Genomic DNA, 19,657 nt, shown 5'->3' with positions numbered 1-19,657 from the left:
GAAACCAGGTTGGTCATTGTTACATAGCTGTAGCACTTTCAAGGATGCAAAGTCAGGAAGTCAAGCACCCTCACAGCACAAACACCCTCACACAGCACAGATGCAACTAAACCACCTTTTCTGGACCAGGTCTAAGTTCCTATTTTCCTATGATCTTCAGTACAGTCTACTTTTCCAAATATTAATCCTTCCTATGATCATTTATTTTTTCATTGAATTTGGGGATTGTATACAATAAAGAAATCAAATATAGAAAAGTCTGGGCAGAAATACATAAGGCAAAAGTGTTTTCCATTCTGAGGAAAAAGCTTACTAGATTACAGGGATAAATAATTCATATAAAAGCAATCAAAGTAGACGGCCATGGAGAGGATTTAAACAAGGGCTGAAGGAGAAAGGCTGCAAACTTCTGGTAGTATTGCAAGATGGCTCTCAAAACAACATGATGCAAGAGGTTCTATACAGTCTCTGCACATAGATACCAATAGTCCTGCCTACAAGCAGTTTCATTTCTCAAAACTGTTATATTTTTTACTCAGAATGCTTCAGAAGCATTCTTGATACTGAAAAAAAAATAGTAAATCATGCTGAGAATTAAGAGAGTGTTTTCTCATGCAGAGCCAAGAATGACAATGTAAGAGAGGATATTTTTGACATATAAGGGTATGTTTTAGATACTTTTGTACTCATAATTATCATAAATAGCTGAAAAATTTGCTTAGATATCCATGACTCTGAGCTTTTAATAGCATCATCTTAAGGGGAGAATTCTCAGTGGCGGACTTCTGGGTTCATCATTTAAAACAGAAGATAGCAAAAGACCTTGTGAATCATTGAGTGCTATACTCTTTAACAGCATCAGACTATAGTCCCAATCCCAACTGTTTAAAGATACTGTGATATTTTATTTCATTGATCAATTGGTAATTAAGCCTCTGAAAGATTTCCTTTATGGATCCTCAGCTGTATAAAACAATCATATTATTCAAATGGCTATTCTTTGGAGAAATTTATGAACCAACAGGTTAAAATTGTCTAAAAGCTCACTAATAACTTTTCAACTATTCAACTACAAAGAAGAAATATCGATAATTAGTTAAACAAGATTCTTGCATCTTCCTCATCAAATTTATAGGAGACGAGTATAAGATTCATTTCTGTCTAACTTCATCTCTCTAATCGTAAATTCTCTGATACTTCTGTTATCTCATTTAATCTGGAGAAATGAAGTAAATAGAAGCATTTTCAGGACAAGATAATTGCAACTCGGGACATCAATTTGAGAAAAAGTCAGTCATTTTATCAGACATCTCATTGTAACTCTCTTAGCATTTAATTCTCCATTAAACAAAGATGAATAAGAAAACACAATGCAATTTCCCATGAAACATAAAAGAATAAAATTAAAACAGAAAAAAACGACAAATTTACAATATAATTGCAACGAATGCCATAGGGAAATTATTCTTAAAAATATAAGACAACATTAAGCAATATATAACATTTACGACAATTATGCTCAACTGGGTCATATATAGTGTATTTAAGAGCATTTTTAATTCATTCACTCAGTGATGATTTAGTCTGAGGAACAACTTAATTAGTTTGTGCATAGTGTCAGTAAGAGATCAAGGAGAGAAAAATATATACTAAAGAAATAGGGATGTGTGATGCTTAAGCTAGAAAAAAGCCCTTGTTTTAATCAAACTTCTTAAGCCAAGTCCTGGGATGCCGTACGCAAAGTCTTTCTGTTAAATTGGAATGGCAACTGGTGGTTTCCCACTATTTTTTTAATTTCAAAATAATACGAAAGGAAACTGCCAATCTGACAGTTATCAAATAATAAAGAGGACCAGATTATTTAAAAATCTGAACTGGTAATTGCTTGTCTTAAACTATCTGGTGTCTGCAGTATCTCTGAGAATGGTTCAACAACCATTAGATTTTAAAGTTTTTCCATAGCATGTGGAAGTCCATGGTGTGAGGTAGATGACCCCCGAAACACTTGGACTCACTTGGACTTATACAGTGAAGTTGCGCTGCTACAAATACAAGTGTTTACATTTTCAATAATTAAGAAGTCAAAGTAAATTTAGAGAAACAATACATTACTAGCAGACCACACAAGGATATTAAATAACTGTGACCAAACATCAAATTGTTTGCTTTGCAAACATTACATAGGAAGTAAAAGAACAGAGAATCTTGAAAAACACAAAGAGAAACTGCAAGCAGAAACAACAAGAAAAGTTTTCCCACCAAAACAAGTTTTGCACAGGCTGTCAGTACCAGTGTGACTGGCTAATCTCCTCTGATCAAAACAGTACTTAATTAAAGAACCCTTGGGATTTTCTTTGGGACTTTAGAAGTAACCTGTGGAATGAATAATTTTCTTGCATTTGAGTTGCTTTCTGAGACTTGAGATTTACCAGTATACCTTTTCTGATACTTCTGCTTCCTAGGAATAACACTGAAAGAAAAAGAGTAGATGGCTTTCCTCATCCTTTCCTTGAGGAGGTGACAAGACTCAGAGGACATGCCTACTATGTATGTAAGCAAGGAAGAAACCCCCTCTTATCCTTCCTTCCTCCCTTCCTCCCTTCCTTCTTTCCTTCCTTGCTCCATTCCGTCCTTCTTTCCCTACTTCCTCCTTCCTTCCTTCTTTCCTTCCTTCCTGCCTTCCTGCCATATTGTAACACTTCACTTGTAGCTATGTCAAGTGAAAGCAGCAAAAGAGGCAAGAGAGGAAATGCTGGCTAGGTGATTAAGAGAGGCTGGATGCCCTTGGGGGAGAAAGGGTTTGGGACAGGAAGGAGCCCTTTGCTCCAGGACAGAATGCTGGCATGAGCTGAGAAGGGACTTAGCAATAGGAAAGGCAGGGATCTGTAAGAACTCTTACTGGGGTACCACAGCATGAAGCTGTGGAGCAGGGAAGGCGGGCTGCCAAGGGCAGGTGGCCTCTGGGAGGATGTGGTGTCTGGGATGGAAAGTTCAGCTTGCCTCAGTTGCTTCTGTATGGAACCACAATTTGAGGTCAGAAAAACCTCTCCTCTCAGCCGTTATTTTCTTTTTCATCTGCCTAAAATATCAAGCTTCTACACTTCAGTCAGGAGCCATTTTCTTTCTCTGATTTATGAATTAGGGATGATATCAATGTGGAAACACTGAATGGAAGCCCTGTGAATGTGGATGTGATCCTAAAGCTTTGTGTTTGAAGTGGATTCTGTGAGGCTGAATGATGGAAGTTTGATCCTTTCATCTTGAATAGAGAATTCAAAACACATCATAACTTCTTGGTCTAGCAATTCCACCACTCAGTGTTAAATACAAACACTGCTCCTTAGAACTAAAAATATATATCCCAAGAGAGAGTTTACAGCCCTTTTGTGCTCACAAGCCAATACTGAGATTTTTTTACAGTGGTCTTTGAGATCTGTGATACCACACTTCTTCACTTCTTTCTAATAGCTGGATTTTTCATACACATCCTCATTTTGTACCTATGTCATCTTTCTGCAAGTCATTATTTTGGGGACTTGTTGACAAGGCAATTTTTGTTTATTTACTCTCATTCTATTCTCTGCACATTCCCAAACTCCTCTGGCATTTTGATTTCTTTTCGTGTTTGAAGTTTACATGTAGTGAGGCTATGTTCTCACCTGACTCATCCTTTGGCAGTGGCAACAGCAGGGGTTAGGGCTGCAGGAGGAGGAATAGCTCAGGCACCTCTGACTGGTGCAACAATGATTTTCTAAGGAGCTGGAAGAAGCTCATCACAGTTATGTAGTTCAAAGTGCAGAAAAAGAAAGTATGAAAAAAAAGAGGGGAAAAAAAGAAAAAAAAAACAGAAAAAGATAAATAGAAAGATGAAGGATAAGGAGCTAAGTGAGTATGAATTGCAGACAGTCAGATCCTCTGTTACTTGTCACCTGCCACAGAGTCTAGAACAGCAGAGCCTCCATAGGCTGCTTTTCTGTATTTTCTTCTCTGTTCTACTTATAAATATTATTCATCGCTGGATCAGGATAAATTACACTTCCAGATAATGACTTCAGACAGATCAAGAGAGCTCATTTGCATTTCTCTGTATTTTGGCTTCAATTCTTCTTTATGTCCTGAGGAACAAGTCAGTAAATTTTGTGAATTGTCCACTATTGTTTGGACTTTGGGAAAAAAATTATGTCCTACTAAAACAGAGTTGCCTTCTTAAATGTAGATTTGTTTGTTCTCATTGAGTTCTTGATGATATTAATTAAGAAATTAATTTATTAACTGTTGGTCTTTTTCCCTAGTAATATAGGCCAACATCATGATAGTGATCTATTTTTGATTCTTTCCCACAGGACACTGGTTTGTTAGAGCTGCTCACAACAAATCATCGAGAAAACTAGGAGGGAGAAATCCTCTGACTGTGTGAGATTTCAAAAGAACAGACTTCTCTTTTTTTTTTTCTTTTCTTTTCTTTTTTTTTTTTTAACAAAGTTACTAGTTGTAACAAACAAGTAGGAGGAGCGGAAGGAGGAGGAGTATCATCACAGAGAACTGCTCAGACGAACCTGTCAGTGGGATGCTTTCGCACAGAGCCCCAGTAGCTATTAAATATTTCCAGTAAATTTCCTCTTTAAATGATTACTCATTTTCAGAGACATTCAGTTCTGAACAGAGTGATCTAAAGACAGATATAAAATAAAAAATTGCATACGGCAAAATGCACAAGACCTTAAACAGATAGGCCATGTACAAACCCTCTATTATTTCATACTTTGTTGTACATTCTTTTGGCAATTGAACAAGCAATATTCAAAATATTTTATAGAATACAGAAGAAAGAAATGTGCATGGAGTTGGAAATGGAATAAAATGATAGATACATAACTTTACATAATATTAATATTTCATGGGAAAAAAAAGTTGGTAGCTGCCTGGGATTCATACAGATAGACTCAGTGTTTATTCCCAGTTCATCCTCACTGAGATGCAGTGAGGCCTATACATATGGCCTAAATAACCAAGATTATTTTGTTGGCCCAACAGAAAAAATGGTTTGAATTTAATGGAAAAATAAAGACTTAACAATCATAAAGCTTAGAAGACCATCTGCATCAATCATATCATGCTTGTGTAAAGATTCAACAGTAGACATTGCACACACTTTTGTGTTGGAAATCAGGAATGTCACAACAGTTAGCATCATGATGTTAATCTACATCACGGATTTCCCTTATTAACTGCAGGAACATCTTTTTTTCTCCTCTTTTCTTCTGTTAAGGGTGTTGGTAAATCGTGGCTATAAACTTTATCTCATAATATTATTAGCTTTGGAATTACAGGGATTTTTCCCTGTTCCTAGGGAACATATAATTACTCCAACCCTGCTCTGAACATCATCTAGCTGTTATTAGTTTTGTTTCCACTCAAGAATAACTTCATGGCCAGCAAAGTAATTAAAATATAAATACATATTGTTGTTTTTATATATATATATAAAACTGCCTGAAGGTTTAGAGAAAGACTGATTAAAGAAGTCATGAGCCACCAGCTATGCGCCAAAGCAAGCAAGTGCTTCTATTTAAAGAGTACAACTACAGTTCCTCTTTGCTGACAGCACACACTATTGTGTAAGCACACTGCCTTGTAAGAAAATGTCAAGCACCAGAGGACTTCAGACAGGATTAGCAGACGTTATGGTCCAACAAAATCATTATGAGAATCTCGCCTGATCCCAGGAGTTATAGGTCAAGGAATGAAAAATTAACTGCTCCTACTCCAGGGTTTTAGAGAGAAGGAATTGAGTTAAGCCAAAGAGCTTTAAACAGCTGCTCTCCCCTGGGGGTCTTGGTATGGAAATGCTGTACTTACATATTGTCTCTACCAGCAGAGAAGGTCTAGGATAACTCATTAGTTCCTGCTTTTATGGCTTTTCTTTTCAAAAGCCTTACAAATATAGGCACATAGGTCTCTTTGAATGTGAAAAGCATATATAAGGTTTAGGCTCTTCAAAGCTATTCCCTGTGAAAAATAAAGGATTTTCTTTGGGTCTTCTCTATAATCCTTACAATAAAAAATCAGCGTTAATAATAGATTTCATCAGAATGCATTTTATCTACTGCTCTAAAGAGGGTGCAAACTCAATAGATTCATTTCTGTGCCCCTCCTGATGCAGGATTAATTTTATCTAGCCTTTTGTTTGTTTGTTTATTTGCTGTCTCCTAGATCCATGAGGTGGCCTATTTGCAATCTGGCATATATGGAAAGGCATATAACAACCTCCAGTGCCTGACTTTTCCTTCAAAAATTTTGCACTGTAATGCTGATGAAGTCTGACTGTTTTCTTTGGAAAATCTGAAGGCATGTGAGCCTGGAATAAATCTTGACTTACAGTACATTACAGTTTCCCATGGCAAATAATCACATATTACTTGCATAAAAGAGAAAGATTCTCCTACAGGAGTTCTTACTGGTTTTATATTTCAACATAGCAGTTTGAATGAGAAGATAACAACCTGCCTGACTGCAAAGATAATTTAGAATTACCAATGGCCTTTGCTTCTGCCTGTTTCTGTTCTGTTTTCATTGTTATTACTAAATACTGCTTTGAGTACTGCTATAACTAAGGTAAAAGCATTTCATGGAACATCAAATAATGGAGTTGTGGGACTTTGGAAAAACAGATGAGAGATTCATCTAGGAAGGCTCAGGGAAGACTGAAGGGGCTGAAGCAGAGGTAAGCTTGAAGGATCGGGCGAAAGATTTGAGGTAATATAAGAATCCTGGGCACGTGGTTGAGGATAGGTATACCCAGACTGAAGGGAAGCCTGGGACTGAAAAGGTTGAGCAGGAAGGACTGGGGGAGATGGATATCTTTTCTCCTCAGTGTCCCTCTTGACACAGGACCCATGCCTGGAGGAGATGAAGCATGCATATGATTTCAGCCATATTTCCTCCACTCACCTGCTGTACTCCTGCCAGGAGAGGAGCAGCTGTGAGGGTAATGGATGTGTTTGCTGCATTCATTTGGCAGGCTGAAGACACAATGCAGTCTGGGAATGGGTACTACCTCCAGAAGCAAAAGCTTTAATGAGAGCTGTCTGGGGAAACACCATGGAGCCTTCCTCAGAGTCTTGTGCTGGAAAAGAGATGCATTTTATTCTCCTCCTTCCAGCAATTGCTTGATTTCCATTTTCTTTCTTTTTATTTAATTAAGCTTCCTGGTACATAAGAGTATAATAAAAAACATTCCAAACCACATAAATATGAAATAACACAAACCTAAATGACTTACTAAGCAAAACTTATGAATCAGCACATGTACTCAGAAGTGAAAGTCAAAGAGAAATATATTTTCGTTAAAATTTGAAGTGTAAAAGCTTTCATCTAGACTATGACTGTCATTGCAAAATTATATTCAGATCATCAAAAAGCTCACAAACAGACACAACAATTTTTTCTATGTGTTCTTGTGTGATGTTTGTTTCTGAAACAGGTTGACAAACCACCTTTTCAAATCTACAAAGTATGTAAGTGAGAAGAAAGAGAAAAATTTGGATTACTGCTCTTGTACACAATCCAGTCTGAACTTTATAATTCAGTCCCACACAGATCCTAGCTTTCTTTAATTTCTGAGGCGTTCGGGTAAGGATGCTATTGTTATTATCATGATGATGATGGCTCTCAATGTTTAAATGTGTAATGAGATTTAGCAGTCTGAGACTACCTTTCCTGCTCATAAAGAGAAAAGAGCGATACCCATCTCCTGTGGCTAAAGCAAGTTCCTTGCTCTGTTCCCATCTTGGAGGGACGTTCCCTCCAAGGGATGTTCCCCTGAAAACAGAGGGAGTGCCATTACTGTTCTTCCGTTAAGGCAGCCATATTCCTGCAAGGGTTCTCAACTCTTCAATAAAATTTTTCCTCTTCTTCCTGTTCTTCCTCAGGAGATGTTTCACTGTCTCTTTCACCTCTGACTTTCTGACTGCTGTTTTCTGATTTCACTCCATTCACTGCATAAATAATTTTGGTCTGATTTAAAACCTTCCTGGATAAAATTCTTACAGTGAAAAAAAAACAAAAAAAAAAGTAAAAAAAAATTAAAGTCTTTAAGGCTATTTTGGCTAGACCTAAAAGTATTCTGCTAATAGAAGGAATACTAAACTCAGCCTCATCCTTCCAGACCTATACATTGAATTGTTCTGCACATATGCCAATACTGGCAAAATTTACATTGAGTTGAAATTGAATTGAATATTTAATAAAGTATAAGGAATCGACAAATGGTAAACAACAAAAAATATATATATATCATTTCCAATGTGCACTATGGATATATAATTAATTACATATCCAGTATGTAGCAAAAAAATATTGCAGTAAGAGTATTCCAAGAGAAAACCAATATATTATGGCATCTATCTACCCACAGAATTAGCCATTTGTAGCATCAGTGGGTAATAAATGGACTGTATAATGAAATAATTATCCCATTTAAAATTGTCTGGTTAGAAAAGATAGAGAGTTCCAAATTGCAGGCTTGTTTTGTAGATGAAACCCATTAATTGCTTATTTAGTTAGTGAGGTAGCTTTATTTTGGGAGCAACCTAGGCTTAGAAATAAGGGCCAGTGTATTGAAACAACCCAAAACAGCAAAATGATTTAGACTCAGGTAGAAGGTGCTACAATACTACTTTTCATGAGAGTCCTTTTGGAGTACTTGTAGAAGTGTAAGACCACACATAATTGTCCTCACCTGCTTTGACTGTCTGGAGGTGCCTTACAAGCATTTATCTGTATTAACTGGATTCTCTCTTTGTCACTGAGGAAGATTCTCCTGAGGATGTTCACTTTGATCCTAAAAGACTTCAGGAGGTAGTTCTTTCTTTTCACTGAGAGGTAGATTAGACAACTCCCATGAAGATGGATAATTTCGCCAAGAATTCACAGTAAAAAAAAATGCAGATAGATGTTAGATTTAAACCTTTACAGTAAGGGTAGTCATATATTGTAACATCCAGAAATTCTGTGCAATCTCTACCTTGAGGATATTCAAAAATGGTTGGACAAAACCCTGAGCAACTTGATATGCCAATGAAGTTGGCACTGCTTTGGGCAGAGTGGCTCTGGGCTAAATTATTTTATGACTATATGAATCATTTCTGCAGAATAGATATATTATTTACCCCCCCACACCCCACCCCACCCTACCCCCATACACACAGCTCCACATACCTTCATTACTGCTTCCCTGGGCTATACTGTGCTTTCCCTGTGGACATAAGAGACTTCAGAGAGGTCTGGACATGGAAGAAATCATGACACAGGTCCATCTCTCATCCCCACCAAGTATGTTTTTCAGCTGTATATTTTCATACCCCACTATATCTGCATTTGGAGCAAAACAGGGAAGTGTATTGAAAATTTTCAGCTACAGATACTGCCATTTTTATCTAAACAATACTTAACAAGTATACAATTCTGAAGGGTTTTTTGGCAAGTGAAAACATATTAGCTGAATGTTTACTGTATAAAACAGCTGTAGCATTCAGAATGAATAATCAAGTGAAGCATTTATAAATGCATTAATTTCAAAAAACAGTCATTTTCAAATATATTTGTGTGTTCACTTTGAGTGAGAAATAGAAATAGAAAATCAGTGGATAGATTTCTGTTTGGGCTTTTTTACACCATATGAGGTAACTAAAAGCTTTTTTTTTTTTCTACATACGACTAATGAAAGGGCCTGCATTAGTGTTAGTATGAGCTGATTAAGGTGGTTATTAAAGGCAATAACAATTCTCAAACAAGATGCTAGAAGTTATTGCATCCTCAGCTGTTGCTCTAGAGACACACCCCAAACCTCACTCAGGATTAGACCCCCCCTTCTTCTCTCCATTCTTCTATAACTGGGGCTCCTCTGTGGTTTTGCACAAGTCTCAATATCTATCATTTGCATCTTTTACAGTAACTGACTGAACAAGATACTAATCTCTTGGACATTGGAAGTGCTTAAAGAATTATTATGGCAACTCCTCCAGATGAGCCAGTATATGAAAGTGAAACCCTTATACAAAATTTCCAAGCATAGCACCTAAAGCTCAAAGTAAGTGTAGATTAAATAAGCTCTCTTCATTAAATTAAATTCTGATTAAAACTGGACTATTATTCATGTGCAATAGCAAAGAAATATTTCACTGTGCCTATGAGTAATGGTAAGCATTTCTAATAACTGCTATTGAGTTTGCAAGATAATCTGATTCTGTTTTCAGTCTTAGTAGAATTAAACCTCGTGTTCCATATTAAACAGGCTAGGTAGAATTCCTTCAAGCAGAAAAATTAATGTTGTATATACACTTGGATTTTATGGGCTGAATTACATTATCTCAAATATAAACTGTATTTACAAATAAATACAACTGGGATGCTCAGATATTGAATTTGGTGTAGAAATTCCAATCAGATCTGTTACAGATAATATAATTGGTAGAAAATGGCCTCATGAATTGAATTGAAATGACTTCACATCACAAGTGCCCAAATTACTTTTAGAAGAATGAACAGAGATTCAGCCCACAGGCCCTTCCCTTTTATTTCCAGAAATCCCCTTTCTGTCAAAGGGTTTGAAGAGTATGAAGCAAATAACAGTAAAAGAAACATCCCCCTTATGTGATGGGTCTGCAGTGCATGTTTGGGCTCTCTTTATATTCTAAGTTGGATAAACATCCATCATATGATAACCAAAATGGTCATGACAGCCATACTTCTGAGTATAGCTTTGACAGTCCCTGTAAATGTCCTCAGAAAAATGCAGAGGTTCGCTGCTTCATATAATACTACTGATAAAATAATTTGTTAAAGCCACGTTATCCCTGCTATTTGTGTACTTCTAGAGGCCAACATTAAGTCTGAATAAAATATAGCCCCATTTGCTTATGGAGTATTTCAACTCTACACAAAGATGGTAATACATAAGGAACTGATTTAGATATTGTCTGGTAATCTATTTTGCTAAGAACTCCCTAGGGCACAGCTGTGCTACTGGCTGCTAAAAGAATAGAACAGTTGCCAAGTTAATGTGCAACTGTAGTTTGGCAGAAAAAGCAGGGAAATGCAAATCCTGTATTTCCTTCCTTTTTTTCTTTTTTCTTTTTTTTTTTTTTTAAAGATATTTCTATTCCAAGTCTTGAGGAAATCTGAATATCCAGAAAACCTACAGAATATAAAACATGTAGAAAATCAGCAAAGCAATTAGAAGCAGCATCTATAGTTGCAAATCTCCAAAGAATTTTTCCATTAACCAACCCTCATCCTAAGGAAATCAGTAAAGAATAAACATGTGCTCTGCAGCATGGCATGCTGTCACACCAGAAGGTCTGGCACGCAAAGTAGCTCCAGGCTTAAAAGCCCACTACAGTTTACTTCCTTTCAGGCAAACAGTGAGAATCTTAACCAAAGTAATCAGACAACATGGCAATCAAAATGAACATATGCTCTCAAACAAGAAATCTTCATATGGAAGGGTGTTACATTCTTTAGGTAGATAATTTGTTCACCAAAATTGAAGACTTTAACTGCATGTATGTGCAAGTTCATGTTGAATTACTGAATAGCTATTTTTAAAATGAAAAATACACTATCATCAAAAAAATCTGCTTTCATTTCTTCAAACTTTCAAAATTTATTTGCTGGATGTTATTAAAAATGACTACACAAAAAAAATATATGGATCCAAAGTAAATTAAAGTGGTTTATTTTAGGTCAAGTACCAATCAAACAAACAAAAATTCTTGTTCTTTCAGCAAAATAGAAAATATTATAGCTATTCACAATGCACTAAACAATAGACCAGCACTTTCTAGCAGAAGCAAGCTGGAAAGCACTGAAATGAAAGGAAATAGGTGCCCTTTGCAAGGGACAAATCAGCCCCAGGAAATCAGTGAGAGGGTCATGAACAAGATGAGGAGGAAATGCACAACATCCAAATGTCCTACTGACAGCCCATGACAGTAAGGACCCTGTAGAAGATAGGCTGTTATTGAAAACTTCTTTTCTTGGCAGAATCAAAAAATAACACCTAATTTCTCTAAGAATGGTGCTCACCTGGATACTAAGTGGCCTCCATCTGCAGTGATAAATGAGACATCAATTTTTTTAAAGGATGAAACTTTTTTTTTTTTTTTAACATGAAAAACAGTTCTCAGTTTATTAGACTCCCTGTTCTGTGTTCATTTTTTTATTCCCATACAACCCACCAGTTTAGCACTTATCATACTTACATTCACTTTTCATAACTGGAGAGGCTGTGTGCTGAGATGCTGAGAGGAGAAACCCTCCAAGACACAGGAAAGCAGAAAGTGAAACTATGTTAGTCTTCTCTTTCCCCAGAACTATTCACATCCTCACAGTTAGAGTAATGTAGCTGCTATTACTTTTCTTCAGTGAGTTCTCTTCTGTTTTCTCATGCTCTGGGTCAGCATACTTTTTATTCAAAAGCAATGACAAAGTTTCAGTGCACATTTCCATTGGTAGAATAAGAATCCAGGTTTCTTAATTCGTCTAAATGAACTTCAGACTAGCAGTAATTTCACTACAGTTAGATTATTTTGCTAATAAAATCAAGAAGAGCTCTTGTGTCACGAAGACAGGCTCTCTCTGAACCAGGCTGCAGTATTTCACTCCTGTGCCAGTCCTGAACAGTTGTACTGAAGTCACATCTTCCAAAAAGCTGCATCATTTTAACGTTTATCAGTGTTAAAAAGCAAAACAAAACAAATCCTGTTTTTCTACTGGGCATAAACACAGTCTCAAAGATGCTTTTTGTGAATTGAAATTTATAAATGCAAAGTTGGTTTCCATGAAACCAACATTTTGTCTCAAACTGTCATTGTCATGGTGAAATATCTTTAGATGAAAAGCGGAAAGAACAAAAAAACAAGGATGATTAAAAAATATTTTTCAGCTTTTGAGAAAAAAGTGTTTAATTCCTTTTTTTATTATTATTTTCTACTGCATTTTATTACATATATAGATTTTTATGCAGTATGTACTTGATACAGAATTTTAAATCATTAACAGTCAATGCGCAGCTTACAAGGATAAATTTGCCTTCAGAAACCAGGACAATAACGAGTTATGTTAGTCAAAGCTGACAACACGTTGTTATAATGTTGTGGTTTTTTTGGAATCAAGTACAGGCAAGGCATGATTATTTTTTATTTGCATCCTATGTTGTCTCCTCTTGCTCCCCTTTGGCAGTGGCTCCTCATTCTTTGGGTACCCACCTAAAGCTGACATTGGTTAGTTCAGAAACAAAATGGTTTCACCTAAAGGCTTTGTGGTCATCCTGAAGAAACTGCATTTCTGAGCTCTTCTATAAGCTGCACCACTGGCCACCCCATGCAAAACAATCACTTCTTCCTTCCAACAGAGGACAAGGCTGGTAGCACCAACAACAGCTCCATGGCAGGTGAAAGACAGTGACACACAGCCTGCTTTCCTCTCCGATTCCTTGCTCCTAAAGTCCCATACTCCAAAAATGTCAGTTGGAAAGATGAATGTGTAACTGCACTGCTAAGGGTAACATTATGATGTGCAAAAACACTATTAATTCAAGCCTGAGGCAAGCTTCTACTTTTTGTTCAGCCTATGCTGAATGAATGTTTGAAAAGCAGCAGAATCAAGGGAGAAGTATACAGTGAGCAGCTGATAGCTACACTTTCCAAGACCAGTCCCAGCTCATGCATAACATTATTTCCTCCTCTTACCTTCTTAAGTATCTCTTAATTAAAAGAACTGAAAAGAACTGATTCTTGCATTATAGAAGTGTGTAATTAAGCATACTTGAGGGATCCTTTCACATTTTTGTATTCAATAATTACAACAAAAATTACAACTGAAGACCTGAGATTGAGATAGGCCAGCTCTCATGCTCCACATGCGTTTTCCAAGCTGTCATCCATGGTCAAGCCGCAACATTGTACTCCAATAAGCAGTGCAGCAAAGACTAGCCCTATAATTAAAACTTAAATTATTCTGCAGTTCTGTAGCATTAGTTTCATTTGCAGTAAATTTAGTGGAGGAATAACCCCAGAAATATCTCTCAGTTCTCTTTTAACAGATAAGTCGGTTCTTTTGTTTCGCAGTTGTATATTAAGGTATTGCATTGTCTATATAAAAGTATATATAATTTACATGTACATATATATTCATACACACACACAATTTTTCAGTATTTATCTCTTTATAGTTTTGTTTCCTGTCTAGGTCCTCACTATCTACAAGGATTCAGAGATGTGGGTTTTAAAGAAAGACATACTACAGGAATCACCACCTTCTTTGTGGAAGGCTGAGGATATCAGAGGATGAAGATTGTTTCGTACTCTCTCTCTTTCTCTCTTTTTTTCTTCTATATCTCTTCTCTCTCCCCTTTCCTCTCTGCCCATCCCCTGTCTCTCCTCCCCCCCACAAAAAAAAATCAAATTTTATCCCAAATTAATTAAGTGACCAATGAGAATAGTTCTAGATGTACTCAAGTCATTAACTTCCCATTGCTTTCAATGAGAACTCCTCAGAAGCTGGTCCTAATAATCCATGTGTATCTGTGTGTGTGTGTGCATGTGTGTGCGTGTGTGTTGGGCTTGATTCATTATCCTGCAGCTGTGCTCAATGTACCAAAAGAAAACACAAACCCAAGACCCAAAGTCAGATGTCCATCACACAGCCGTTTAGAGGGCCTAGTCTCAGCCTCATCTAATTTTATATCAGTGAAACTGCGTCACTGCTTTGGAGAGGACAATATGTTCCTCGTATTTTGCAAGAACTAGGTTGATCGTAAATTATTTTGGGGCACATTTTCCCTTGAGTAAACTCACTCTCCAGTACTGTGCAGTATGGTTGAGAATATGCTTCTGCAGTTTGGAAAATGAGCAGGAACAGCAACTCACTCAACTATTATCGTATGTAAAACATCTTTGTATTTGCAATTACCAGGAGAAGTGACAGGAAAATACTCTACTGGGAAAACTGGAAGCTGCTGAAATTAATTAAGTGTTCCCATGGCAAGAACTATTCCGGAGTTCATGCCATGGTTCAAAAGAAAAATTTTTTGTGCCGTTGTTTATAGTGCTGTTGCAAAATATGTGTTTTTTCTCTCTGTTTTTGACAAGCATACACTTTGAAGAACGAAAGATTGTCTTCCTCTAGCACAACTACATTTAGTGTTTGTAATGTCAGGTTTAATTCAACAGGAAACAGTAGCAAAATTAATGATAAATACTTTTAATTAATGGCTAAATAAATGAAAAATCCTGCATAGTAATTTTTAAACTGTACTTTAAAAAAAAAATAAAAGGAAAAGCAGGAATTCTTTAGGTACTTGTAGCTTGGAAAATAATCTAGAAACCGTTTAAAAGAACTGTGCTAGTCAAAATATTACTGCTGTGATAACACAGACAAAGTTCATAATTCAGACTGCTGCTTCTTTAAATATATACACAGTAATAACACAGAGTTGAAATAGCTGCATTGCTCATGACCAGCTAAAACTCTGATCTGGGATTCAAAAGTTGTGTTTTAATTAAGTGTTAAACATAAAATCCATAAATTTATTTGGAAACAGTTGTAAAAATGGAGCATTTGAGTTCTAACTCGTCAAAACATCAAATATTTAAAACAACGCCAAAAGTTGATTCTGCCTGCAAACTGTTTTGATTGAAATCGTGCCTACCAGTTGAAAAGAGTTCAGGATCCAAACACGGTAGATACCATGTGTAAGTTCCTGAATATCCAACACTTAAAATGTTTCCTAGTGTTTTTCCTTTAAAGTACTGAACTCCAGAAAAACAAAAGTTTACCATGCTAAAATGCTGTGAGTATGAGTGCCCAGGGAGTCAGCCTGATATTTTACTACCTTGTACAGAAAACCTGGTCATTAGCAGATCTTCAGCAATATACGCCTCTTGCCCACAGTGTAGTCCTGCAGATCCACACTCGGATAGGAACACTGAACTGAAAATGAAGGAAGAGATAAAAGAGTGGTTGTACAGGGCATACTGCAGGTGTATCCCAACAAGAATGTGGGTACAAACAGAAGTGCCATACCAAAACTTTTACAAACTGGATTGGCCTAATGGGGACCAGAAAAACCACAATAGCAACAACAACAATAGTGATTGTGGCATGGCAGTCCATACAGCCTAAATTCTTATTTTCCTTTTTAGTCACATCATTCCTGTGCTTTATTCCTTACTATCATAGAAGCCTCTTTGCAGACTTCTCATTTCTTTCAGCTGCCATTTAAAACAGATAATAAATCATTTAGGTAGACTGTCATTTAGAAACATTTGTGTTTAACAGATAGTGTTAAAAGACAGGACATACTCTACTTGTAATCATTACATTTCTTTCAGTTCTACCTTTAGTACACAATTAAACTGCATTTTGAGAAATCTTCTGTTTTGTTTAATCTTTCTAAATTCCTTGAACTGAAGAGGTAAGGAGTCTGGGTGCAACTTGGCTGCAATGGACAGTGTTTGAGTAAGGAAAGAGCCAGATTGAGGCTGAGGGGTATGAGGGTTTGTGGCATGGTGTGGTGCAGAGAGCACTACAGCACTAGATGTTCCTAAAGTGTATATAAAGCCTAAATAGAAGCACAGTCCTGACAGGATTTTTGTGTGGTTTGTTTTCATTGTTGTGGTTTTTTCTTATTGGATTTATGTTTCAATCCAATTCTTGTGCACAAATACACAGTTTGAGCATTTGCAGTGATAGCAACAGCTATGCGGAAGAAAAGTTATTATCTTTGTTTTAGCTAAGAGTCTTAGATAATGTGCCATCATTTTCTTGGTGGGAGTTTTTGCTGAATTGCTAAAAAGACAGAGAATTGCATCTAACTGTTGTTCATCGCAATAAGTCCAATGAACTTCACACATAATCAAGGACTATGCTTAGCCTATTTTACACTGAAGCGCTAGTACATACACACACTTTGCAAAAGCTGTGTTTCACCACAGATGCACCCATATAACACAAAGCGAGAAGATATGACTGTATTCCAAGCAGATCAAAATGTGTGCAGTCCTAGCCATAGGGTGACAAACTCACACTACCATGCTTTGCCTCTTCAGTTCAGTTGTTTTAGATTGAGTAACAATTTAACCAAATTACAGGAACATTCAGTTGGAACTAACTTGTAGAAAGACTTCATTATGCATGCAGACACATCTTGCATCACTACCTGCATATGTTTCTTCTTAAGAATTATAGCATTATAACCGGCTCTGTTGGTTTTGTGAACTGCTACTCATTAGAAAATTCTGCAAGTATATGAGAAATAACAACTGTTTTCAGAAGGTGCTGCGTTTAACTTACTTACGCTTCTTAAATTCACCTTTACAGTGGCTACGAATTGTTTTGTTATTAAACTTGAATAAATAAATTGTATCGATCTAGAGAATCTCTCTTTCCTTGCATTTCTATTTGATAGACTGCAGTACTGTAGTTAGAAGGAAAAGATTTACTAGGACTGCTAGAAAGGAATAGATACTGTGAGTAGATACAGGTTTTTTAGATGATACCAATAAAAAAGCCCGCACAACTATTCATAGTGCATTTTTATATACTATCTACTATGAAGACAAAAACAAAGCCATTAAAGGAAGAAATAAACAAACTAACAAATTCAAATCTTCCCTAAAATTATTTCTGCTCTGAATACATAAAGGAGCTGACTTTAAAAAAAATCTTTTAAAATCAAAATATACTTTTTCATTGATATTTTGCAAAACTCTAGCCCAAGTGGACTAAAAATGTGTTGTGAAGATTAATAAATCAGTTTCAGATTTTGCAGAACACGTTATGTTCCACAGATTTCAAACGCATGGTATTGAGTTTCCCCTTCCACTTCTCTGACCACATGCATGTTGCACTGAGTTCACAGGACCATATCCTGATTTTTGTGAAACCTTATGCCAATATTATGCTCAGTGTTATTCTTATCACGTTACATTGCCCTTCACTCAATGAGGCCATAAGCTCTCCTGACAAGCATTCAGTGTTACTTGGTAAATCTCAAGATCATTCTTATCTTGTGTGATCTTTGTGGTTGTCATGAGTATGATAACCAGAAACAGCAATATCTTTCTGATCTTTACATATACAGCAGTTGCTACATCTTGCTTTACAGATCCTTCACCTTATGCAAAAATCCCTTCAACCTGCACTGTCATATTAATACAGTCTCAGCTCTGTCAGATTTACATATTAACCTCTCTTGTTCTGATACATTACTCTTCTAAGAAATTGCTCAAGGAAAGGAAAAGAGATACCAAAATACAGTGATAAGCAAGTTAATCACAGTGTTAGGTATCATTACCTTTTCCATTCTCATTTTTGTCAATTACAAGTTAGTAATTGCATTACTCATCTGCAAGTTGTAGAATTCTGCCAATTCATAAAGCCTAAGCTAAAGAGTAGAATATCATAGGATAAGATGGGTATATTATTTCTATCTTTTATACCTTTCAGGTTGCATAATAGCACACTTCTGTCCGGTCTCTGCTAATTCTGGCACACAGCTACCAAGCTATCAAGCAAGAATATTGTAGTTACACAATATAAAAACAGCTTTCAAAATTACATCATTTATAATGTACACCTTTCCAGTTATATTTTAAGTCATTGTCAAAGTTTGGAATAGAAAGATGTTATTTCCTTTCTTTGTTCCGCTTGTCACTTCACTGCCACCAAACAATAGGTCAGTTGAGACAGTAGGATGACGTCATATTTCCTACTCAATATGGTTTCCTTACAACTATTTTTCAAACCAACATAGAGTGATTTTGGAGAGTTTTGGATAAGCTGTAGATAACTGTCTGATTTTTAGTGCCTGAGGATCTCAGCCTGCTCTGTTGCATTTTCAGCCAACCCTAAGAAACTAGTTACTGAACAAGGTGCCTCTCTGATCCCTGCAGTTTTCTCCAGTGTGTTCTTCTCAAAATGCAACATAGTCACTGAATCTACCTCTGCTGCACTGTGATGATTCTATGACAGCATTATCATCACCTGTTTATGATTGTTTTGGAGCACAGGCAGCTGATTTTCAGAGCTCAGCTGATATACAGCTCCCCTTTCAGCCAGGGTGACCCAGGCACCTGTGACTGCAATGATGAATAAATAGAAATAAGATCTGCTGTAGTTTCTGTAAATCAGTAACCTTCTCAGAAACATACAGCAGAAACAACCAGACAGAAAGATTTATACTTTCAGCCTGACCACTTGAGAACAGATTTTCACCTTAAAAAATATTCCACAGTCACTGTGAAAGACCCAAGAGCTGACAGTGTTTGATCCTCTAAAAACAAGGCTTTTACATTGCAATATGGAGAAAATACTAATTTCTTTCCACATACATTATTAAAATCTTTGGTCTCTCAGCAGCCCAAAGGATTGCTCCAGCTGTGTTTACCCTAAATTTATGTTTGGAAAGGAAAACAGCTTGAAAAAGAGAGTGATAGAGACAAAAAGGGCCACCAAAAAAAAAAAAATTATTATTAACAACTTCCTTTTTTTGATTTGGGGTGTTTTAGTTCCTGGACACATCCAGAGACTAACCAGCTGAGAACATAGTTCTAACTTTAGAGCGACATCAGTTATTTCTTCCTTCTAAGTGTAC

This window comes from Meleagris gallopavo, chromosome 1 (genome assembly GCF_905368555.1).
Source record: "Meleagris gallopavo chromosome 1, MGAL_WU_HG_1.1, whole genome shotgun sequence".
Classification (NCBI taxonomy): domain Eukaryota; kingdom Metazoa; phylum Chordata; class Aves; order Galliformes; family Phasianidae; genus Meleagris; species Meleagris gallopavo.
Note: the sequence above shows the minus strand (reverse complement) of the source record.